The 27,811-nt window shown below is 34.4% G+C and overlaps 1 protein-coding gene across 1 annotated transcript in view; it reads right to left on the minus strand.

Annotated features, from left to right (window-relative positions):
- The window catches only part of LOC111055255 (dipeptidase 1), a 206,463-nt gene that overhangs the window by 140,580 nt on the left and 38,072 nt on the right, over positions 1-27,811 (minus strand). The gene's annotated exons all lie outside the window — the stretch shown is intronic.

Here is a 27,811-nt window from a genome sequence, read left to right on the forward strand (position 1 = left end):
AATTTGAGGAAATATTGCTTACACTCAATAATTATATTTATGACCTTGACACTGTGAAGAGACTATTCTCTGTGGATTTTATGGGGTCCAATCAGAGAGTATCTAATGTAATTCTATCCTCACTACATTCTATCCTCATTTTTATCCCACATTTTACATTCTATCCTCACTGGGTCCAATACACGTGAATGGTGAGGCGGGAGCTAGAACATTGTGGTAATCGCGTTCCCCTACCATGACAAAAATACACTCTGCAGGGTTACCAATTCGCACGATTCCCTGCCGCACCAGCTACAATGAATGTACCTATAGTGAGGTCCACATTATAATGACAGTGTTTGTTCAGCAATGGTATTGCTATCCTTGTCTATCATTATAATTATTATTATATTGTATTATTGACGATTCCAATTGCCATTTCCTATGTGCTCAGAGGAATAAAAACATTCTTATTCTTATTCAACTGTGCCGAGCACTGTTTTTAATTCAGGCCTTTTCCCAAGTTATAATAGTAAATTTAATACGCAATAGACTAGAGCCATTATTGTAAGTGAGTTAGGAAATAAATTATTTTATCTCTCTATTATGAACGGCCATGACTTCGAGTTTCCCAGGAAAGTGAATTCCCAGGAATTAAAAATTGTGGCTCCGAGTCGTCGAGGAATGTAGATTATGGAATTATCTCTAAAACTTAGCCTTCCTGTCGCGACATAGAGTGCGATAAGTTGGAAAACAGCAAGTATTACAATTATAAAAAACTAATTTTAGTTTTTACTAAAACTGCAGTTACTGTTTTGTCGTAAGGCTCTAGAAGCCACGCGACGATTGGTCAAATTGGTTTCCCACCTTTTATATCGCCCCAATAGGAGAACAGATTTTAAATAGTTAGAGGAGTGAAGCCTCAAACCAGACCTGGCATTGTTCGAAAAGCATCAGTTCGCGAGTAACCGTTTGAGAGCGAATATATATACGGAAAGTTTATTAAATATACTATTATTTAATTTCAAGTAGTTAAATGTAGTGGCACAAAGGTCCTTCTTCATCACCGTGATTAATGGATTAGATTGCTTGAATATTGCCATGCCTTGATTTAATTGTATTCCGCGATGTGTGGATAGATAGCATCGCCTAATAACCGCTAAGGTACGTAAAATGTTGAAACATAATTTAGGAATCCTATAGTTTTGTTAATCAACCTTCTGTTGGTAAAGGTACAGTTGTTATTCTAATGTGTAGTCCCAGTTGACTTTGAGACATTTAATAATTTAATATTTTTCAGACTCTGTTCTCTTATGGCATTAAGGCCTTCGAATGATTTAGTAAATTTTGATGATAGAAATCTTAATAACTTTTTCTTTTCCATTAAATTAATTAATGAATACTACCGTACATGATTTAATTCCTGATATTGAGCCTAATTCATGAATCATCAAATTATAATACAATTTAAATCAATTTCTATGTGTCTGCTAATTTTATTTAATTATAGGTAAAAGCTATCTACAATTTGAATCTTATAGGGCAAAAATTATTTTTACCTTAAAGTGAAATTTTCAATTTTTTTTCTTTTATTGTGTTATAAGTTTCTTGTTTTGTTTTGTGATAAATTCATAATTCTAGTTGATACAAGTTTTTGGACTTGAATTTGTAGGTGAATCAAATCATGAACTTTACATATCTTCTGAACTGTTAATTTTAAATTAATGTTCTGAGAAGTTTTGGGCGAATGCCCGTTGTTTACACTTGTACTGCGTCCTATAGTTCATAAATATGTAAAATAAATTTTGGCTAGCGCACAAGTTTTCAACGATACTAGTCGAGCCACTATATGAAAAATTATATTTGATTTCGCAAACCATACGAAAAATATCATATAAGTTAGCATCACTTCAATCTGAATTATTCCTTTTCTAAGAGTATTATATCAATTTATATAAAAGTTTACATCATTTCATTCTGAAGTATTCATTTTCTAAAAGCATTATATTAATTTATTACGGGTGTTTTCATAAATGTTGCATTGTATATTAATGGAACTCTGGCAAGTGAATTTGTTTTAATTCAATCTGTTAAATTTTGAGAATGATATCGGAGCGGCAAGATAAAATCTACATTAAATAACAGAATAATTGTAATTGAATAAACAAATAACTCCTGTTCTAGCGTGTTATGAATAGTAGGAGGAGTTCGAAATTAATGCCGTAAAAACATTAATTTACAGCGGTTCATGTTTCACCCCTTCAAATTCCAGCTTCAAGACACAACTTCATACCATCATGGACTCCACGAGCAAGGCATGTCGTTAGAGGTCCCGAGGATGATACCTGACCATAATTGACGTAAGGCCGTTTCGGGAGACGGAAGTTCCGCATCGCAAGATGACTTCCCGACATCATCAACTCAACTCTTAGAAGAACTTAGAAGAACTCCGAAATAAGAAAATGACATCGAAGGGGAACACGACGGTAATCATCAACAAAGTACAGTGCAGTGAAACAAAGTGTCATACAAAAATGTCAATCAAAGTGCGGGTTTGAAATTGGTGTATGGGGTTATCTACGAAATTTGGGTTCTTTGGGTTTTTTCTGTTTTGAGTTTTGTTTTGAAATTAATATTTGCAACTGATATTTGGTTTGGTGACGTATTAAAAACTGACGTAAGGATAGTAATGCGCCCCCAGATCAGAAGATAAAATTAATGTAACGTGTTAAATTTAATATGATTCTTATTCTCTTTCGTGTCAGTATTGTTGATATTTTGTTTGTTTTGAATATTGTAGTGTTAAAATAGTAAAAGGCGATTAAATCAGGCATGGCAAAAACTTATTGTAGTTTTCCTGACTCTAACCCGTTCGCCTGCATGAATTAAAATAGTATAGACTTAGATTAATTTTCTAGATGTGCAGGCCTACTTTAAAATTCTAAAAATTTTCTTCAAATTTTTTTTATTTTATCACCTTTATAAAGGTCAGGCACTCAACAAAGCAGATAGCACTATCTCTTTCTCGGTTTGCTCTGTTGCCAGATCGTCTTTTAACAATGTAGAATTAATAATTAATAGTGTGAAAATACATTAAGTTCGAATACTTAAATCCTTTACTTCAATTACTTCTTAATTTTCATACAATTACTAATGGAATAATATATTCATAACCAGAACAACAGGCTTTGCTCAATATCATTCACATAAATCATTGTATTCGATTTTTGCAATGAGCCTGTTTGGCTGAACAAATCAATCCTAGCCATTAAATTCCACTTTACAAAATGTTGAAGAGCGTGAAACGATGTGATAATCAATCTTTAAGAATTTATAGTTCTTAGAATGAAAGCTGTTAACGTTAATATTTATTATGGATTGTAGGAGAGCTAACCTGAGAGTTGGAAATTTCAAGAGAAATGTCGCATTCCTTAAAAAAGATTATTAAACGGATGAAAAAGTAGTCGGAGAATGAATTGCGCTTCGTTGCCTGGAATGTTTTCAGAGCGTCTGTTGTGCTTGTGCTGCATGGTACTTGTGTTTTTACGACGGTGCTATTACTGGGACCTGTGATATCTCGCCTATAACCATTTGGTTGTAAGTTATCTCCCACCATCATCAAAATACTCTCACCATCTTATCGTATGATCGAACCAACATCAAATTAAATGGTTTTATACAAGAGTGAAATTACTAAGATTGCAAGTCTCATTCTGCATTTTATTAACGTATTAGATAAGAGTTTCCCAGAACTTCTCTTTTTTCCTAATTGATTTCAGGTAAGACTTAGCCAATATGGTTGGGGTAAAGCACATCCTTAAATAAAAACTTAAGAGCACCACGCTATTCAATTGAACAAGTATATAATATATGATGATTCCAAGCATATTCAAGTTCCAAAACAAAAATATGTTTGTTCAGAAGAGTACTTCAAAGTTAATCGCTGAATATTTGTGAAACCCTTCTCTTCACTGAAGATGACAAAATGCAGAACTTTATACTAAGACGTGACAGGATAAGATGAAAGGAATCCATCAACGGAAAGCTGATACGTTATCTATTCTGCTAGTTTATTGAATAGGTCGAGAAGTTTCCGAAACGTCTGAACAACTGGAAACTTGCCGTATCCATGTATTTATACTATATTATGCTTGGAAACTCTAATGACAAGTTATTTAGTGTATCACTAAATCAATTTTAGAAGCTTTTTCTCTATGATGTTGTGATAGACTATCATGAAAACGTAATAGGTGAATGTTTGTTCATTTCATAACATAATTTTGTGATGTTTGTTACTGGTTGATAAAGACAATTGTGTACGTGTGAAAGACGTTGTGAAATACAATAATCACAGAACCCTATCTGATTTCGATCATATTCAAATATTTAATATAATTTTAATCTCCATAATATCCTCTAATTCAAAGAGTGCTGTTGAATATTGAAGTGAAGCTCGTTCTCCCTGAAGATTAAAAGTTATTAGTCTCCAAAATAATAAAATATTTTAAATTAATTGATAACTCACATTTGGAAATGTACATCGGTTTCTAATATCATAGAACTGTTGGTAGGATGAAAGGATATAATGATGTTTTGCTGAAGGCCTGTTTATAATACTGAAAGGTTGTTTGGCAGGCATGAGATTCTATCTTGCCTTGGGCCGACCATTTGGAATATAAAAGCTTGCACCGTTGTGAGCCTGCTGTTTGCTTTAAACTCGTAAACATCATATCATGGACGGTGCAAACATTTTGAAAACCGTCCAATCACGGGTCCTAATCCTCCAACAGTTCTGTTTGACTACTGCTGCATTCCATGCGTAAACGGAAATGTTTCCGTTCTGTTATCAAGCTCGACCCGAAAATCTAGAGCAACAACATTTGAACGTGCTCTGCTAGGCTATCATCCACTCACCAAACTTGAGTTGTTTCCATATTTATTTGCTTCATTAACAAGATTTACAGTCATTTTAATTCGATAGGAAACGGTGAGCTCAGCTTAAATAATTATTTTTTATGAATTTTTGTCTCTTAAAACTACAGCGATCATGATTATGCTGAAATAATAATAATTTATGCTGAAGGCAGAACGAAATACGAGTATAAGTTTAATCGTATGTGATGTTTTTAGTCTGAACAGATTGTTGTAACTAGACCAATCGATTTACTTTGATGCCAGCTTCTTGGTCATAACAATATTTAATGATATAGGTGGAAGAAAAATACATTATTCTGATACGAATTGAATGGAAATTCATTCGAGGGGGAGTGAATATTCACTTTTAGGCTTATAAACGCTTGACTCGCAACTATTTGAATTTTTTCGCGGTTTCTGGTCTGGCCCTAACAATTATTCTTTTGAATTGAATTTACAGAAAGACTATGAAATTAAGTGCAGTTGTTGCAGGAGTTCTTGAGTGTAATCTGTACTGTTGTCGGAAGAAGAGAGAGTTTTTCCAACCCGCTCAAAATCCCCTCCACTGCTCCACACGACATGGCCACCACAAGCAGTGACGATTTTTCGTAGGGTAGAAGTGACAGAGATTTACGAGTTGGACGAGGATGGAGATGACACCTCAGCGGAAAAAATGGAATATCGCCATAAAATTTCAACTATCATCGACGTCTTCCCCCAGCTCCTTCTTCCTTTGGCAAGTCTCACTATCACTTTTTCTCGCAAACATAATATATTGCATTTCCCACTATAGAGTTCTCCCATATGCGGATGCGCTCAAGCTTTAAAGCGTTGCTTATGTGTAATTCATTCAGAAGGATTCATTTAATGTTAATTTTCAATAGTACTATTTTCTCAATTATTTCATTTGTGTATTGTATTATTCCACAAATTGTATGGTGATGATTTTTCTGATAAATAAATTATAATTTCATCATTGAAATTATTGTTAGTCTTCTATACTTATAAAATTCTTATCTCACTGACTCACTGATCACGATTTCTGGAAAACTACAGGATGGATTGCAACAAAACATGGAATATAGCTTCCTCATACGTCCTAGGTGCTCACTAAGAAATCTTTTGGCGATATTTCAACTCTAAGGGTGGTTTTTAAGGGTGTAAAATTCGTCTTTTAGCATGTATATTCTTCTTCTTTCAATCTTTCAATTATAATTGAAATGTCCATATCATATGTTACTATAGAACTATAATCTAGAGAGAGTACCTCTTCAAAACAGTTCTTGACTACAGGCAACTAAATTAATAATTTTGTCAGGTTGGCATCAAGTTGAGATGACTTCATTAGGTTGGCACCAAATTGAAGAACTAATTAAAATGCATTTATCGAGACCAAATTGATTGGACACTGCTGCTTCAATCGGAGCTATACCTTGGAGTAAATATAATTTTTATTTTTCATAAAACAAACTTTTATGACTGGAGTTGCTTCAATCAATTGATCCTATTCTATCAAGACTAATTTTGTTTGTATATCCGACATCGCGAAAACTGCTTAAACAGTTTCGATTAAATTTTAATAATTCAGTATGATAAATGGAGGGTATTTTTAAAACTTCAGAAGTGTCCGTTGTGGAATCTATTTGCAAAGAATGAGGAGATTCGGCCTAAATATAACTTGAGCGAAAGAGAGGCGTTATTTATTAGAACCGCCAAATATCTGTTGTTGCTTTTCCTAATATATTCCATAGAAGTGAGGCGCTTTTCCCATGAATCAATTATTCCCAAACATTGATTGTTCTAAAAATATTAGAGAATATGCATAATAGTTCGTTGACTGTCAGTATTCCTCATTAATAGCATCAATGCCCCCATCAAAACAATGCTGACACATTGATGTGAATCTTACTATAATCTGGTTACTTTAGATCAGATGAAGATAATGTTGATGATCGCTACTGTTTCAATTTCAATAATGTTTGACATTTTTGCTTTTGATGCCAGCTGTTATTATTTTGTGAAACAAGCTCTCATTGAATGAAATCATAATCATTGGAGTCAATTATACCATAGAGAAACAATAGCGTAATGTTAGCCTTATGCTATTATTTCTCTATGATTATACTAAGAAAGCAATAATTGCTGTTTGAAAATGTGTGTTTGTGGATATGTATGTATGTCGGATAGATCTCGAAACTGCTCCAACGATTTTTATTAAATCAGGAATATAGTGGGTTTGCGACAAAAAACATTATTTTGGAACAGGTCTAAACTCTGGGAACATTCGCTGAATTTCCTTGAGAGAGGATCATTGCTCCCTCAAGTAGCAGCTGATCGGAAAAAAGTTTCCATAATCTGTTGAAAACGTGAGAGAGTGTGTGCAAATGGAAAAGATTACAATAGCTGTAGTTGAGTCAACAAATTTGGCGACCCAATTAATTAAAAACATTACAGTATTCATGGAACATCTGGAAGAATAGATTCAGAAAGTGACCGGATTATAGCAAAAGGAATTTAAAATCGATCTCTCCAAACATATGGTAGTTGAATGTAATGTTTATTGTGAGGTGATAGAAATGGGACTAATTTCTTCAGCTTTTGTTTTATTGGTTCCTCTGTCGCTCTATGTTTGTACGCAGCCATGGCATTGAGAGAGCCAGTTGCACTGTCTGTTAATTCATTATCCGGACTAAATACCACGAGAACTAATGAGAGAAGCCTTCTATTTGAAAAAATTCCATGCGACTCCTCTTATTCCATAGTTATCAAGCCTTGAAAGAAGAATGTCATGTGACACCGTATCAAAAGCCTTCTTTAAATCTAAGAATACTGCTAATGGTTTCTCTTCAATGTTTATTTTATCGGCAATCTGTGTGGTCACATAGTGGATAGCATCATTTGTACTGCGACTAGATCTAAAACCATATTGGTTTGGCGATAGAAGATTATTTTTTTCAAGAAAGCTGATCAGTCTTGTCTTGATACACTTTTCAAAAAATTTTGATAATGTACTGAGTAATGATATGGGTCTGTAGCAATTCATATCTTTCTTATCTCCTGTTTTGAAGATTGGACAAATGACAGCTTCCTTAAGACACTGTGGAAAAACACCTTCCTCAAAATTCTGTTTGCAATATGTGTTAAAGGCTTGGCAAGTATAGTATTATTCTGTTTGAAAAAATCTGGTTTTAAATTATCGAGTCCAGGTGCACTATTAGCTTTAAGACTATTAATGATTTTTATCATTTCGTCCTCACTGACAGGTGTAAAGAATAATGACTGGCAGACTATCTGATCAGCTGCCGCATGCTCATCTGCGCCATTACAATCGCTATTTAGAATTTCCTGGGCCAGTTTTGATCCAATACTAATAAAAAATTCATTGAAAGAATTTGCCATATCTTTATCATCATCTCCCAATTTCAATTCTCTCCCTCCCAAGTTGATTTGGTGGATTTGTGTTCTTGGCCGTTGCACTTCGGTTATTTCTCTTATTACTTCCCATGTTTGCTTAGAGTTGCTGGAAGTTTCAAATCGCCTTGAAAAGTATTGTTTCTTCGCATTTTCTATTACAGTTGTTAGTAGATTTCTGTACCTTCTATAATACTCTCTAAGCTGTAGATTCGCTGTATTATTCTTGCTTTGCCTGTGTAATTTATCTCTCTTCCTTATTGATGTAATTAATCCATTTGTAATCCAAGGCTTAATTTTTCTTTTTGTGTGCGATACTCTGTTAATAACTTTACATTCTTCTGTGTATTTTTTCAGTATTTCTATCATTTCCTTCAAAGCACTATCAGCGCATTCCTGCAGGTACACGGAATTCCAGGTCTCATTCGTTAGTGCTAATGAAAGTTTATTATAATCAATACTTTCATAGTAGTGTTTTCTTCTGTTGTGATTGTGTTCCACCGCATCATAATTAATAGTATGCAACTTGAGGAACCAAAAAATCCACATGGCTAATTGTTGTAATATGAGAATCAACCTATAATCTTTAGAAAATTACTTGGCATGTAAAAAATGTATTAAAAAACCCAGACAAAAATAATTTAATGTATTAAGGAAGTAGGAGGTTCCTAGGCGCATGTATACTACAATAATTTGCATGCACCAATCAAATGGTAGCAATTGATAGGCGGTAATAGTGAGCCGATTCAAATATATTTGTATATATTTTTATAAATGATGAGAATTTATGAATCATTGTTGTACAGTTTATGTTTTGGATATGGCCCGAAGGCAGATAAATTATCAAAGATGTAACATAAGTAATAATTTAATAGATCGGCACGAACTATTTGAGCCATGAATGGCGGAGGAACAGATTATTTAAATTTTATGTAAATTTGGAAATCGGAAGTGAAAATTGTGAATTAGAAAGGAGAACTTCCCCACTTGCCTGCCAACCACTACCATGAGATGTCACCAAAAATTGTAGAACGCAATATCTTACTGTACCTTTTAATAACTTAAAGTTAAATCGAATTATTCATTTTTTCATGAGACTTTGTGATGCTATTGTAAAGCAAAAGTCATTCAAATATTTTTAATCCCTTGGAAGAGACGACTTCGGCCACCAATAATCCAGGACCACCAGGAGTTGGGATTGCCTTCAGCAGCTCATAGAAAATCCAGCACGTGAGTGAGTAATATTTGAAATAGTGATAGGGCGCCCTCAGTGCTTCGAAATGAAATAAGAAATCAAAGCTAGCTAGTCGAAAAGGTTATAAAAATTAAGAAATTGGTAAAAATACTTGCACAAGTTTAAAAATGGTATAAGAGATATTTTATTGAATAGTAACGAGTCAATTCATATATCAAAAGATACACCAATCAAAAAGAATACTAAGTTCTAAGCTGCTAATACAAATGTTCATATGATCATTAATTTTATAATATAATTGTTTGTGATAATATAATGTAGTTTTGATTCATTAGATAAATTGATCTATCTATTTCCGTCAGGTGCCGAATCTTGCACCCTGAGATGTATTGGAAATTTATTAGAAACTATAGAAATTAATATATATTTTGAATATTGATTTGTCAATTTATCATGCTCTGATTTGAGAAGTTTATATATGAAATAGGATTATCCAAATCGACAAGCAACAGCAAGTTGATGTCAAAGCTACATGCAGATAAATGCATATGATCATGAAGTGAAAGCACATGGTAGAGTTACGTGCTATAGAACTCAAAAAAAAAGTATTAATCTGTGATATTTTATTGATTTCGTTTCTTGTTTTATTATATATTTTTTGTCGCTCTATATATTTTTGCTTTGATTTATTTTGAGATATTTGTTAATATATATATATCAAATTTTTTATGGTGTATTATTCATTTTATTCCTCAATACCATAGGATATAAGTTATATATATATATATATATATATATATATATATATATATATATATATATATATATATATAATATATATATATATATATATATATTATAAATTATCAGTATTATAGTATTGTGAAAGCTCATGTCTGGGCCTATGAAGATTTTAGTGAGATTATATCCTAGGAAAACCACGACCAGATTTTATAATTATTAAAATAACTCTCATGCTCTACCGATTGACGCCAAGCAAGAGGCTAAGCGTTACTCCACCAAAAGTAACGTGACACTGTCAACGGGAAATATCAATTGCCAATGAATAAATTCAAGGTCGACTCTTAAGCCCCGCCCAATATTCTACAAAATTCTCTGCAATTGGACTACTATTCTTCAGAGCAGTCCCAACACATCAATGATTATTCAAATGATTTGACTCAATAATTCTCATGTCAAGTGGTGGCCTAATCTCAAAAACGATTACAACAATTTTGGTAGAATTTAGATTTAGAATTTAGTATTGCTTTCCGAAAAAAATTAAGGTACCCCAATTTCTAAATTTCTATACGTTTCAAGGTCCCCTGAGTCCAAAAACATGATCTTTGGGTTGTGTGTGGTGTGTGTGTGTGTGTTGGTGTGTTGTGTGTGTGTGTGTGTGGTGTGTGTGTGTGTGTGTGTGTGTGTGGTGTGTGTGTGTGTGTTTGTGTTTGTGTGTGTGTGTGTGTTGTGTGTGTGTTGTGTGTGTGTTGTGTGTGTGTTGTGTGTGTGTGTGTGTGTGTGTGTGTGTGTGTGTGTGTGTGGTGTGTGTGTGTGTATGTGTGTATGTCTGTGAACACGATAACTCCATTCCTAATCAACCGATTGACTTGAAATTTAAAACTTAAGGTCCATGAGGATCTGACAATTAGAAATTCAATAAAATTGAATTCAAAATGGCGGAAAAAATGGCGGATAATTACTAAAAAACCATGTTTTTCACGGTTTTCTCGAAAACGACTCTAACGATTTGCTTCAAATTTATACCATGGATAGCTATTTATAAGCCCTATCAACTGACATGAGTCTCATTTCTGGGAAAATTGCAGGAGCTCCGTAATATTCTTGTGAAAAATGGCGGATAATGACTAAAAAACCATGTTATGCACGGTTTTCTCGAAAACGGCTCTAACGATTTTCTTCAAATTCATACCATGGATAGCTATTTATAAGCCCTATCAACTGACATGAGTCTCATTCCTGGTAAAATTGCAGGAGCTCCGTAATATTCTTGAGAAGAATGGCGGATAATTACTAAAAAAAACATGTTTTTCACGATTTTCTCAAAATAACTTGACCGATTTCTTCCAAATTCAAACTCTGTATAGTTATTATTATCAGCTCTATCAACTGGCATGAGTCTCCTTACTGGGAAACTAATGGGGGGTCCACCCCATCCGTGTATGAGGTAGGTAGGTAGCGCAGTTCATAAAAAGAACACATAGTCGAGATATTCCATCTGTAGAACATCTGTTTTGACGACTTTAAAAAAATTACGACTAAAAAAAATCATTTCACAATAATTCACACAAAGGAAAAAGTACTCTGAAAACAATAAGTATACACATATACAAAAGTATGATCGTAGTTTCAAATATGAGCAAGGAAAGTTGTGTGAGTGTACCACTCAAGATTTTTTTTTAATTCTTCAAGATTCCAGTAGGTCAAGTTTTCAGTTTGTCAAGTTTTTAATTAGACCCTCGCGAGCACGGGTTATCTGCTAGTCACAGATAAATTAATGATTTCCACACTCAATAAAATTATTATAATATTACTCATTCACCTGGTCCAAGTTTTTGAATTTAGATTGTAAAATAACACAAATTAAAATACAATCACCATCATTTGATGGACTCTATAATGAGAAATACAACATTAATTATCCAGTAATATTATTGATTAAAGATGAATTAAACTTATTTTTCATGTTTGCAAGATTGACTCCATGGTGCATGGAGACAGTTTAAAAAGCTCATTTGAACTTGGTCTGTACTCTCAACGGTTTTACAATCTGTGTTGTGTATTTACACACCAAGAGGTGAAGAGGGGAGGTTATAAATAAAACAGCATGGTGAAATTGCGACTCTCTGTCCTCTCCGTCTCTCTCACCACCCTTCCTCTTCTTATATCGCTTTCCACGGATTTTCCGTTTTGCTCAACGGCTGGCCGGTTTTTTCAAATATACAGTGTGTTGTGGGAGTCACAAAACCGATTCCGGCAGTAAATAGTACAACAAGGGAAATTTTATTTCCCGGCGAGAGATATTATTCTTCTTGAAGTGAACGAAACCACTACGTTTTACTTTAGCTTAGCGCGAGATTCCACGCATAGCATTTTTTTCAACTTCACATGAGGGTTCTTCTTTAAAATTATTCCAAAATAGTTCAACCATTGCCTTTTGCAATGAAACAGAAATCACTGTAATGGTTTGATCGATATTCAAGTGAATATAACTTTTTGTAGCTCATAATTGTATAACTGAATGATGTATGTATGTTTTAGATACCACTAATAAATCAATGATGGAGGAGATATATGTTTTATTCTTGGTAACTCATTGTCATTTCCTATATATTATGAGTCATGTTCATTCGTTACAGGATCATTGTCATTATCTAGTTTTAGATCAAAGTTCGATCTTTATTGAAATGGTTTGTTCCTAATCATCCTATGTTCTAAATATTCAACTTCACTATCACATATTATAAGAGTCACTGGATATGCAATACCTCTTATGTCTTACGGTATTGGTGAAATATCAGATAAGATCCAATCGGAATGTCTGAATCGTAATTGAAATTCTGTCTTTAGGTTTCTTTTACTTGTAGTCGTATTACAAGTTAAGTGTGATAATTTTTTCGTTATTAGCTTTGAACACGACTACTTTGAATATGAATAAGTTTGTTGGTTCCATTCTCAATAAAAATGAAGGAGCTCGTATTTATTAGAGGGCTACACTGAACGTCTTTGTAATTCATATTTTCCAAACAACAAAAATTAACATCACCAATACGAAAACTCACAATCCGAGAAATACATGAAAAATATATTCTATTTCGTTGGATTTTAAATATTTGAGTGAGAATGGATTATTATCGCCAGCTATCAAAAATACATCTTGAACTGACCGTACTAGAGTACAGTTCAAATACGAATGTTTGGCACTTGCTATTTGTTCTTAGATGGACAGCAAATTTGAACTCAGTAAACCAATTCTGCGAATCGAAAATAACCTAAATCAGTCATCCCAATGTCTTGATTCATTCCATACCATGCTACATTGAAAAAATATTCCTCCTCTATTTTCGAAAAGAAAACTTCTTCACCATAAGTAGTATGCTTTGGTATACTCAAGTCTACAAGAGCATATGATTTTTGATTGCCGAAGTATTTTTTAATGCTATAATAACAATGCTACACTTGTTGATTGCGCTTCCCTACGGAGAAGCTGTTCCCACTAGAATGCCCCAAAACATCGAATGTGAACGATATAATCCCTATTTTTTGTGAGGCTGTTTATTTAGCTTCAATTAAACAGAAAAACAGAGGTGGAAGACGAGATGAGAAGTTTGCCATCATTGGGATATTCATATTCTGTCGCGTCTTGATAGCTATTTACATTTTGGATATAATTGTTATTTACTAAAGCTTTCCCATCCCAGCCTTTATCCAGAGTAATAAGTGACTCTCTACCCTGAAAACGTTTTCAATCTGAAAGTGGGAAATTGGTCGTGGATGAATGAGTTGTCCCAGATTTTATTATCAAAACGGAATAAGTTGATTGATATTTTTTCCCTTTTCGGTTTATGTTCCCATAGAATACGTTTGAATCTTTTCATAATATACCATATTTTTCAAAAAAAATACGTTCAACTAGCATTGGAAGCTGGATGCATAAGAATCTTTTGAAAAACAAAGAATCTTATCTGGAAAAAGATAAATTTGAATCGAATGAACGTTTTAGAAAACATATTCCACAATACAAATTCACATACCGGAAATGATAAATTTGATGTATACATAGCTTTTATCTACCTACCATATTTACTTATTCACTCATCAGCTCTACAGGTCTTTACAACCGTTGGCCTCCTTCACATAGCCTCTCCATCTGTCTTTTCGGCTTGCCTCCTCCAGTTACGAACTCCAAGCGTCCTTAAATCGCGTTCACGCGTTCACGCGTTCCACGTTATCTGTCCACCTATTTCTCGGCCGACCTTTTTTCTTCTGTTGTATATCCTCTCCTTCCATTTACATTCCATTATTCTTGCATCTCCCATTCTCAACATATGTCCTATCCATCTTATTCTGCCAGCTTTTAAAAATAGCACAAAGTCTTCATTGTGCTAAAAAATAATAAAAAAATCTATAATAAAAAATACTATTTTTGAAATAGAACTGATCTATTTCGAAAATGTTTCTTCCTCTTCAGAGACCATTCTTAAAAACACGAGTCCACGATTCTTCTCACTACCTTTCTTTCAAAAACTTCCTTATTTTCATATCTCCAGCGGTAAGCACCCATGTTTCCGATCCATAATACAACACAGGCTTCACCAATGCTTTGTATAATTCTAATTGTATAGGTCTTTATAAATTTCGAAACTTGTATAACTTGATACTAGTATCATAGTATGCCTTGTTTCCCGCCGTGATCCTGTTGTTAATCTTTGCTGAGACTTTCCCACTACTTTTCACAAAAGTTCCCAGATAGACAAATTCGTCTACCTATTGAAATGTGTTGGGTCCAATTTTCATGTCTCTAGCATCTCTCCTACCTACTGCTGGTGTCACTCTCAGATATTATGCTTTGGCCTAATTTATCTCTAATCCCATTGCTTTAATATCTACCTACCATGGGTAGCATCAACTAATTTTTGCAATGATCATGATTGCATAATTTATTTCTCATTCATATAATTATAGTGTTCAAGTATCATTCATTTGAGTTATGTTCGTCTGTACTAGAACAGGAGAGATTCACTCAGAAAAATAATTAAGTAGCTAAAAATATGTATATATAATTATTTTAGTAATTTAAATTCATATGATACCAAATTTCAGATTGATTGTATTTCGAATAGGGTGCTAGAGACCACTCAATCTTGGATTTGATCTTTCGAATAACAGAGAGCTTATTATTTTTAATGCAAGGGATAAGAATTCAAAATAGGCATAAACATTATTCCATTCAGAATAAGTTATTGTTGCTCTTTTGTTGTACTTCTCTTTTCAAACGTCAGATTGAAAAACTTTAGGGTTGTTTTGCTTTGTACTAGCTTCCACATTTTATCAAAAGTATACTATTAAAATTATGTAATCAACTTCCACATTTTTATCAAAATATTTCAACATTTTCATGGAAAAGACAATAAATAACTAAATATGAGCGACATTTCGTAAAAAATCTTGGAACAACAAGATCAAATAAGCAAAATTAAATCTAAAAGGAAGAATCAAATGACAAAAAGTAATTCAAATACATGCTAAAGACAATTTTATATCGATCCCTTGGTGGTGATGAGTGGGGCCCTAACACAAACAAGCCCCTTCTCTCTTAAATCAATAGAAAAAATAGAGTGAAAAGTTATTGTCAAAGCTTAGTACAAAAATAAGATAATAATTTCGACAAACAAATTTGAAACAAGTAATATTTTGTTACAAGATACATCAACCGAAACTTAGCTCATAACTGACTGGTTCCCGTTACTATTGATACTATTAACAAGCTAACTTCTTAATGTACTGTTGAATATTATATTGTACTGGATTATCCATGACTATCAATTACATTTCCACAGCAGATATTTCAATTTTCTAGAGAATGGTAAATGAATTTCCTCTAAAATACACGGTCTAAACCTAGGGTTCTTGTAGTGTTGAGAGAGCAGACATTTCTCGGCAGTTGAGTCGATGAAAGAACAACATTCCCAGTGAGGAGATAAATTTCCGCCAGTTGAATGATCGCTTTTGAGCTTCCATAAATTTGTAATTCAATCGCAGCTTTGATTCATTGACTCGACCGTCAGTGTTGTGAAATATGGTTTTGTTTGGGGTCTGAGGTGGAACTTCATTTCATTTTCACCCCATTCACATTTATGCTATATTTTTTCTCATACGAAACTTCACAGTTTAGGAAAATGTTCATGCAACATCCATTACAAATGGTGACACAGTGCAAAACAAAAGGTACCGTATTTCTCTATATCGACGGTGGAAAATATTCTCATATAATATCATTTTGGTTTCACCAGGAGAAAAATCTTTGTTCATAGTGCGTAATCGGATTTGATTTTCTAACGAAAGATCACCGAATAGTAAATTACTATCCCCTAATGCAATAAATTTTGCACCACAGCATTTCGTTTTGAATAATCTATTGATATGATGGTTATTTACAAAACAAAACTGAAATCTGTTTATTATGTGATTGTGCTCTTTCAATTTTAATTCTCTATCTTATTCAATTTTCTTGACTGATTTCTTGTATTCCTCTACCTAGAGATTTGGAAAATTACTTCCCATACTCCTGGCTAGTTTTGTACTAGAAGATACTTCTTCTCAGCTTAGTTCTTCTTGCAATATACAGGATGGCGCACGAGCATTTAGTTCGTCATTAATTTTTCATGTTGGTAATTATTTTTATGTTTCAGGTTGGCAGACGTGATAGCGCTACATGGAAAGTTGTTTTGTGGTAACCAATATTATTCCTCCCTTCAAACAGTCGTTTTAACTTGGCCGACAAAGGAACTCTGTCTGTTGAACAACGAATAAAGACTGTGTTGTTTTTCAATGGAACGAAAAGTGTGGTGCTTACACAAAGACGGTTTCGTGCTCATTTTCAAACTCACTGGTCACCATAATTTAAAACTATTCGTAGAATTTATGAAAAATTCAACAGTGATGGCTCAGTTTGAGAGTAAACGTCAACGACCTTCCACTGTCCGCAGTACTCCACAGAATGTTGAAGCAGTCAGAAAACAGCGTTGATGAGGAGACCAGGCAAGTCGACTAGAAGAGCGGCAGCAGACCTTCACATTTTTAGGCGATCTGTGTAGCGAATGTTGAAAACTGATTCGAATTTGTTCCCGTGAAAAATTACATTGCTACCCAAATAGATGATTGACATATTGCTTACGATTGCTTAGATTTGACGTATTGCTTAACAATGTTTGGTTCTCAGATGAGACACATTTTCACTTGGACGATGTGGTTAATAAACAAAATGTGCGTTTTTGGGCTTACGAAAATCCACTTGTGCTAAACGAAAAGGTGCAGAAGAATTTAAAGAATTACGGTATGAGCAGCCATCTCGAGCAATGGGCTAATAGGGCCATTCTTTTTCGAACTGTGAACAGTGAACGATGCCTAAACATGCTGCGTAACAATTTTGTTCCTCAACTTATCGCAAAAGGGTTTCGATTAGAAAATCAGTGGTTCATGCAGGATGGAGCCAGACCACACACGGCTAATGTTGTTTTAGACTTTTTGCATGAAAATTTCAACCAAAATGTCATTTCAAACCGATTTTCGAATCGTATTGCGTGTGGGCATAACTGGCCCCAAAACATTCCTGATATGAATCCGTGCTGCGACTATTTTCTTTGGGGGATTTCTGGAGGAGGAGGAGATCTTCGCTAAATATTCTAACACACTGATGGATCTGCGAGAGCTAATCATTGAAGCATGTTACGAGATAACCGAGGAGTTACCAATAACATAGGCGTTGGTGTTGAAGTAGTTATCAGACAAGAAGGTGGCCACATTGAACATGTGATGGCCAGAAGCTAATCTCCAGGTCTACAGTAGACAAGTTTTATCTCATTTTTTGTATTGTTTTCACAATGAACTTTCTATGACAAAACTAAATGCTGGATCATATCGTGCGCCACTCTGTAGATTGTTTCTATTTTCTCCTTACATCATCTATTCAATTATTGATCATTCTTTTGGGAGAAATGTATCACGAGAATTAATGATTTTTTGTTTTAATTATACAAGTGGAGCGAGATAAAAGCTTTCATACGCTCCATGTTTTTCAAACGGAAAATGATGTCTTTATATTAAGTTTTTGATAATTCAGGAGATCAGAATCAGTCAAACAATTGAAAATAGAAATCTTCAATTATTGATGAAACCAAAACCTCACATCCGAATACAGCCTATTCGCCTTCTCAATCCATTAGAAGTTGCACAATGCAGGTTTCCTAGTTACTTGCCTCTTCCATCACTCTAGACAGATGAATAGATAGATGGACAAGATACATACGAGTTCCGGTCTCAGCTGGTTTTTGTCCTCCCTTCCAGCAAGCTTCAGTTTATAAGAAAACCAGTAGAAGTGAACTGAATTTTTAAAAAGTGGGAATAAGGGGTATCATAACGCCCCGTACTAAGTTTGAGAGTTTTCTTTAATGCAAGAAGTTTTTCTCGTTTAAACCTCAACTCACGAGCAATATAATCTACATGGGAGACAGTGTTGGTGTTTTTCCAAACCAAAGAGAATTAAATGTTTTCATCTCTTGGAAGGTGGCTGGAGCAGTCTTATTTTCGCCACCCGGATTCAAAAAGATTTCCTTTCTTATTCATAGACTTTCAGAACTTCATCTATTGGAAGGTGAAAATATGGCAATCAAACCTATGTCTACAGTTCTGGCTCATAAATGTTAAATATTAGAGGACAAAGCATCACTTCCGGAGTCAGCGTCTGGTGGAGAGTCAGAAGCTCTTGAAGCTCCCTGTCTCACAGTTATCTGATATGCGTCGTCTGGCTGCAATAAATTCACATTATTGCCTTATTCGATTCATCGCGAAATGAATAACTCAGCACTGGGAGGGCGATTAAAATAAAATTCAAAACCCTGTATGAAAACAAACAGGAAATAGATTTTTATATCTTGTGTAGGCTGCATTATTGCTTCATGAAAGAACATAATGATTGCATTAAAAATAATGAACATATTGGATGAGATTTGTCAGCAGAAAATCAACAGATTTTGATTTCTTAAGCAAAGAATCAAACGAAATTGATTCATTTCCCTGGCAGCTTAGCAACTAAGTTAAGCTAGGTATGATTAAAAATTGACACTTTCAGAGCCATATTAAGCTAGTCATTCTCAATGAGTTCATCTTTCGACTTCAGCTTCAGTCATCGTTCATAGAAGAAAATCTCATTCTCATTGTTGAATAACTGGTTGAATATCACGGTCGTTATGCCAATAACAATAGGCCAGTATAAATAATAAGAATATTCTACCATTATTGTAGTCGTCTGCGAGCTGATCTACGAAGGAAAGATGTTAAGTTTCCTTAATTTTTATGCTACTAAAATCAAAAGTAAAATCATAGTAAAATCAAAGTAAAATTGATTTAGGCTAGTAAAGTTAAATCACTCCTTGTTTATCAACAAACAACTTTTAATCGAATCTTCTATGGATGTTCCATCATTTAGACAAATCCTGGGGATGATTAAATATTCCTAATAATGATCTATTACGAATGAATGAATGAATAGAATATAAATAATAGGAGAACTAATTGGATGCAGATGTTATGATACAATTGGATATCATTTTAGGCCAGATGACGTTAGAATCACTCAACAGCCATATTCGTCAATAAAACCTTGAATGTGGAAACAATATGGTCACGCTCTAATGAGAGTGGGTGTAATTGAGAAATAGTTGATGATAATGAAATCAATTTCGCTGCACATACGTTTCGGAAACGCAGCGTTGAAGCTCACTTCGCATCCTGGTAGATAACAAAACTGCCATCCATTTGTCATCAGTAACTGCATCAACAAAGCATTGGCTCCGATCAATACATAAGTGCCAAGCCGCGTGAGTACTGAGCGTGATCACTATTGCAAGTAGTATCAACACTGTTGAGTGAGTTCAATTAACAAGGTAGTGGCAGCGTTCAGCTCGTTCAATGTTCATCGAGTACTGGAATTGTGTCAGGGGTGCCAACTGTTGTGACGGGGTGATGGTGAGGGGCGAGGGATGTTCGTTGAATATCACGGTCGTTATGCTAATGAACAATAGTTGCTCGATTCCCTTCCGTTGTCACCCACGTCCGCACGCCAATGGTCGCACAACTTATAACAAGTCTCTACAGAATCAAGAAGTTTGTCCTAGCACAAGATAATTGGTCACAAGAAACCTAGCCTTACTGTACCGACTAGCAAGTTTGCTTAGTTGGCTGCTAATGATGGCTCATGACACCACTGCTTGGCTACAATAATCATTATTCAGGAAAAGGATAGTCAGAATGAACACCTCTGTTTCCACGGCAATTAATTTGATGTTAATAAGAACCATAAACCATATAACTTACCTGTTATATTATAGACATCTTAATGAAAATTTCAGAGCTATATCAAGCTAGTCATTCTAATTGAGTTGATCTTCCTACTTCAGCTTCAGTCATCGTTCTTGGAAGAAAATCTCATTGTAAAATAATGGAAGAAACCTGTTGGATCAACATATCTGTACAAACTTGACATTGTCATCGAATAATAATGTTACTCCACAACTTATTTGGCTTCCCAGCTGTAATTTGATTTTAGGTAACTCTATTCTGAATTCAGTAATGTTCATATTGAATTTGATCTCTTATTACCTCTTTACAATAATAATGTAAATGCTCACAGATGTATGCCCAGGAAACATGGTTTGAGATTCAGATGATATACAAACATTAATATGCATAGTTATCTGTAGGCTATATTTCTTTCCAGGATTCCTCCAGATATGTAGGCCTAATATGAAATTCGCACAAAAAAATACAGTCTACGACATGTAATGCAGCTCTTCCCTTGCTGTATCTTATGGATGTAGAGTCCATAATAATAATAATACCTCATGATTAGAAATTCTTATCTCATTCCAATTCAAACATCAATACATATTGAGTTTTTCAAGTCATGCACTCATGAATCCAAATCAATCACAGTTGAGAATTCCTCTGTATTCCTCTCTATTCCCATCTGTAGAGGTCTGTCGGACATATTCAAAACCCATTTTTGTCACCATTGGTCAAAATTATAAATTTACTCGGATATTGAAATATGACGTTCAGGAATGATTTTACCTATCCACCGAAAAGGAGAATGTTATAAGTTTGTATGAAGGTTCTTGAAATCCATTTGGTAGTAACATTCCCTATGGAATAGGCCTAAACTTCAAAATTAAATTTCGTTGAACATTGAATAAACTCAGGGGACTAATTTTGAATTCAAGTGTTGATATTAACAAATTAGCGTAAGTCTAGTAGTTTTCATGACACGAATGTTCTAATTTGAATTATTCATGAAAAACTTCTATAACATTCTCCTCGCTGTTCATATATGACTGTATTTCATGCCATGCCTGTTGTATTATTCACATCTCACATAACGCCCACTGCGAGTAATACATTCATCTCTTTTTGTCATTCAAAGTAATTCAGCTCTGGCTGCCTGCGAGGAAATGCATGAGGATCAAGTTGACGGCCACAAAATATTAGGGAGCAACAGAGAGAATGAAATACAGTCGAGACAGAGATAGAACTGCAATAGAAGATGGAGAACAACTGAAGACCTTGCGAAGAAAGGGATCAAGCACTGGGAGGAGAATGATGGGTCGCTTAGGCGGGGAAGATATTTCTCCTTAATTTGCTCCAGGGCTGAAGAGCGGACAAGAAGTAGGCTGGAGGATGAGAAGGGAAAATAATAAACGTTCAATCCTCTGCGGTGACACAGTCCTCCAATTTATGCAACTTTTTGCTCGGCTGCCATCCCAGTCGTATTTCCATCCTCCATATTTCCACTGTAGGCGCAAACAGCAAGTGAGACTGATCATTTTAGTTGAAGATATTCCCTAGGAATCGATTTACGACTTGTTCGGACATTAATTTCTTTTCTTTATTTTGAGCCACATTTAATCATTCATTCTGTGATATCAACCCTCATTCCACGATGTCTACAATGATATTATTCTTTCTCACTCCGATGTTGGTACTTGATAGAACTCTTATAGAAAATAGTAATTATTATTTTTATCATAAGAATTAACTACACATTCGAGTTTTGTATTACGCGTACACTGTGAATATTATTTTACTCACCAACATTATTATTAATAACAAGTTATTGTATAATGTTATATGTGACAATACTTATCACCATATTCTTCATTTTCTTTGTGGTTGTAGTTATTTGATATCATTGAAAGTACTTACTTTCACTGACTTTTATGGAATCAAAATCACTCATTGTTTCAATGTAATGAGAACAGTCTAATGGCGTAGGAATTGTCAACAATATAAATGTGTTTCTAGGGTCTTTTGCGATTAATGCTCTAGTCTCTGGTTTTTGATGTCTTCTGGTTCTGCAAATTTAATATAATGTGAAAACTGAGAGTTCTGAAGACTCCAAGTCCATAGGCAACAAGTTCTACCTTACCTCAAATGCTGCAAGTATCATAACAGATTTTTCAAAGTTCATGATAATCTATTTTGAAAATCTATAAATAAATAATAATTAAATGCCGATATATAGTTGACAGTTACGTTTGTTTTCGACTGCTAAAAGTGAAGCTTCTCCTAGGTATATTTAACGATTTCCAATTTAAAAAAAATAATACGAAGATTCAAGATTGTTTGTAGTTGAAGTATCGAATTTTTTTTTAGGGCTTATGATAAACATAGGTGAATGTTTCTGAATGAGTATATATATATATATATATATATATATATATATATATATAGGAATGTTTTTAGCGTTGTAAGAGGTTGAGGTTATGAATTCGATAGTTGAGAGAGTTATGAGAAACGCAGAGAAAAAATATCACATCGATTGAAGAAAGCTGAGGCATCCATCACACGAAAGCTCTCTGACCTCTCAGTTTTCCCATCCATAATAATTGAAAATCGAAATTGCCTCTAATTGTTGTGGAGTGTTCCTGGAACACTGCCAAACTCGAAGCACAAACGCAATGTAGGGACTCCATCATAATCATTAAGCTTGTAAATTAGCGTCAAACGTGAGAATCAGCAGCACTTCTCAGCTCTCAACAAGTTGAATCTAATTAGCTAAGTTCAAGTAGAGATACACGTGACAAGTTTCTGGCTTTTTTCGTGACGCTGCTCTTTTATCAATCCAGAAACATGACCCGCCTGAGTTCAATGATCCATCTTCATCTTACCTTATTAATTTGATGAAAATAATTCTCATCAATCTTTCTAGAGGGAAAGCTCATAGAAATTCACATGTATTAGTCTGGGAATCAGAATCTTCTTATCCCGAACTAAGTGATCGAAGAGTAAAGAAAATTATTTTGTCTTCGAATCCTACAGTTTCATTTATTAATGTGGAGTCAAATAAGTTGCATGTAATATGTTCCAGTTTCCATGGATATTACTTATCCTACATAGAATACGTACTTGAAGAAAGTTTGGTTCATGAACATTCTGACATGTTTTTTGTTTCTCTTATAATTGAGATGTAGATAAGATATATTATTCATTATTGCCATTGAATTGATAAATTTGAGAATAACTGCCTGACTTATCACAAGATAACTGACTTCGAGCAAAAAGAAGTCATGAGGTTTTTGAACGTAAGCTACTCAGCATTAAAAAAATATTTGAATTTCAATTGAGTATATGCACACGTCATATAAACGAATTCAATTTGTTACAATAGACTATGAAAGAGTCAACTGAAACTTAGATCTTCAGTTTGGTAATTTTTTAATGAAGCTGTTCATCAATTAGATTTCTGAAAGATTTTTCTAGTCATGATCCATTCATTCATGTGATACGTTGCTCCTGAGATACATATAATACTCTGGTAATAACTGCATCAGTGTTTGATTTATCTATCAGTATAGATGATCAATATTACAATAGGGAAAATTTGGCATAAGAAGATTGTATAGGGCGTTCATGTTCAAAATTGCATTGTTCAAAGCCAATTGTCAACGTAGTTCTTTTCCGTGAAGCTAAGTGATGCTATGTGCTTTCTACTGTGCCATTCATAGCTTCATACACTCTCACCCGTCCAACACAGTAATAATTAACAGATTGATAATAATCGATTAGAAATAACAGTGAAATTTGGAACACAAACGTCTATTTGCTATATTTTCTCTATGATATTACTCAGGGCAATGGAGTATACATCACTAGTCAGATTCCTTCACTCAAAATAGCTTCAATAATTGTTAATAAAAAAACTGCCAATTCTTTGTAGGTCAACAAATAATATTATTATTGTGTCTGTGCTTGTTTTCTTACTATGCAAAGAACTCTCATGATACTGATCGGAAATACTAGGATTGTGAGTATTGAAAATGATGTGAAACACCATTGTACTATAATTGAGTACCTAAAGCAAAACTCGTACAATGAATATTTTATGAAAATCGCACTTGATTTTCTCTATTTTGTTCCCCTAACTTCCTTCATATTTAGAATGACGTAAATTCTACAATAGTTTCTCTAGAACTGAAAGAGATAATAAGAACTCAAAGAAAGAAATAATAATTCTAACTATAATTCCTGAATAGTAAGTTAAGAGACTACCCTATGTGCTAATGGAAACATCAGAACTTCGACTAACACTCTATAGTAACACTGAGCTTGTAAATTTGAGCGTGTAGCTCTCAACTTGTGAAAGTGTGTGATCACTGGGCGGGGAATATGAGGGATGCGTGCATTCTAAGTTGCCTGCCGCCGCTTTGCAGTTGAATAAGACTTTGATTCCGAGCAAAGCCGAGGCGCTTTGCATTCGAAATGTTGCTGCAGAGAGATGCTCGCAAAAAGGAAGCCCCCAAAAGGTAGACTACGTCAAGTCGAACAATTTCAACCGACAGTGAGAAGTCCCTTAAGACGTGAACAGAGACAGATTGTGCTTTGCTCAAGTTCACTACTTCTTGCAACAGAGAAAGGACGAATTTGAGAGTGGTATAAGATAAGGAGGGCTGAATAGGGCAAGCGTGGCAAAAAAGACGTTCAGTGCCACTTTCTGTCAGCGCAAAAGGATAAGCTTCCTCAGAAATATACTAATTATCCTCGTTCTCTACAAATTTAAATAAATCTTCCTTCTCTAGCAAGCAACGCTTTGAACGAGAATTTCTTCCTCAGTCAAGGCTTCAGCGTTCATGCCATTTCCGGGTTTCTTCTCCTTCACAATCTACGCTCTTTAATAATTAGATATAGATAATTGGATCAGTGAGAAGTCGTTATCTCTAATTCTGCTAATTAGCACATCGTTTCACTTTGTATTACGTCCCTATGGTGAATCCGTATCTATGACAAGCAGGATGCTTTTTGCTTTTGCTCTATCTACTTGTTTTCAAGCTTGTACGCAATTGGATCAGAAGTTCTCAATGAAACATGCAAATCCGAGAAATCATCATCCTGTAACATACAATGGTGGATAGAGGTAGATTGGAGAATTAAGACATCATTAGAGAACTGGTCTGAAAAAATACGCAGCCATCTTCCTTTTTTAAGGTTGAGTTCCTAGAAAAAACTCTTCTACACATCTTGTCACACTGTGTTTTCTTCTCCGAACTCCGTTCAAATTTGTCTGTAATGGATTTGAAAGGGGAATTATAAAATATAATTCATTTATTTTAATATCATATTCCATTTCAAACGAATTAAGACGCTGTCTTGTTACGTAAACCGCAAAGATAAACATAACAATCATACTAAGTACTTTGATCTAAATTTTATCTACCTACTTGTTTCATCGATATAGCCTACTGCTTTAAATTATGCACTGGGAATAAAGAAGTAACGAAGCCCATGTATGATGTGGAAAATCTTGGGAACATTACACTATATGTAAGTAGTTACTTTTCAATAAAAAAAAACTCTCCGATAAAATTATCAATTATAAAACTTGTAGAGCAAATACTTATCGGTTATCGGGAAATATATTTCAACTACATGGAATACATGGAATGATACCAATCTGAACCCAGACAGAATTTGCTCTATGTTAGAATTGGTCGCCACCTTGATCTAAAATTTATCAAGTACTTCAGTCCTGAAAATTCTCAAAAAAATTAGTTGTTGTAGGCTACATTCAAGTTGAAATTTCCATTTTGATTCAATTTAAGAAATTTTTCTCACAATAAATGAAGCAGTCAAATACGAGTATGTTTTGCAAATCTACAAAATATGAAAGGAACACAAACGTGTGTTTTGTCGTGAATCCATTGCGAATTTGTCCAATACGTCTCATTGACTATCATTGCAAGTCACTTGCAAGTCTTTTATGATGTGGAGAATCAACTCTGACTATTAAATGTAAGCAACACTCAATATTCCACGAGATTGTCTTTTTCCAGACGAGTAAGTGTTAAATCTTTGGAGATACAAGATATTGGTTGAAATCGGAAATATAAAGGAAATACTTTTCCGTCACATGAATTTCGTCGCCTAGTCGAGCATAGCAAGTGACGAATGTTGTCTGTTAAAAGCTTTTGGGATTCGTCTGTTAGTCACTCGGTGGGGGACTTTCAACTTCCAAGTGCGTATCGGTGTCAATAGCAACCTATGGATTGTGAGCCTATCCTACATAGAGAATAGCCCACAGACACTTCAATTTGAGATTCCAATAGAAAAAACAATTTACCGCAACCCAGAAACTTCAGATTATTACGTAAGCAACCCACCATTGAAGAGAAATATTTAATTTCGAATTTCACTCATTCTAGAAGTCTGTAATATCTCTTGATTATATACTGATCAGATATTGTGTTATATAATAGACCGAATTGTGTACTAAGCTGATTTGTGGTAGGATGAGTTTTAGAATAGAAGTAATTGCTGTTCTGAGAGCAGATGCTTGCTTGATCAGTGCTGATCCCTCACCAATATCCGAGACTATACAACATTTTATGTATCAATATATTATATACATGGCCTATTATGTATCGATTGTGTGCAAAGTTTTGATTGTTAAAAGCCTACCTCTGATGACCACTGAAATCCCAGTCTATTGTTTGTCAGTAAGATATGTACGCGGGTTGTATATATACTACATGTAATCACTTGGACATGCTGAAGAGGCATCTGACGAGAATTCTCATGAATGCTTCATTTGTAATCTGAAAGGGCTTCAGCCGGACTGAACAGATTAAGTGGTTCAGTGGTTCAATCGAGCGAAGAAAGGATATCATTGGTTTTGCGAATGCAAGTCTTGATAAGATGGAGTACTCAATAATCTCTATATATAAAAATCTGGTGTGGCGCACTCACACAACTTTCCTTGCCGTTATGAAAATTGATCATCAGACGCTAGTGTTCCCGCGCATCTCAAGTCTACTACTATTCAAAGATCTGAGCCAGCTGGTGACAGGACAATAACGCTGGACACACATGAGGTCTGCTATCTCTTCATAGTGAATGATTTAATAGAATCAACAGTTAGCAATTATTGAAATAATCACATTCTCTCGAATTTCGAGCTTATTTTCAATTTTAAGTGAAAATGTTACTGAACATTAATTGTTGAGATTTTCATGCTCAATCTTT

Source organism: Nilaparvata lugens, chromosome 3, assembly GCF_014356525.2.
Source record: "Nilaparvata lugens isolate BPH chromosome 3, ASM1435652v1, whole genome shotgun sequence".
Classification (NCBI taxonomy): domain Eukaryota; kingdom Metazoa; phylum Arthropoda; class Insecta; order Hemiptera; family Delphacidae; genus Nilaparvata; species Nilaparvata lugens.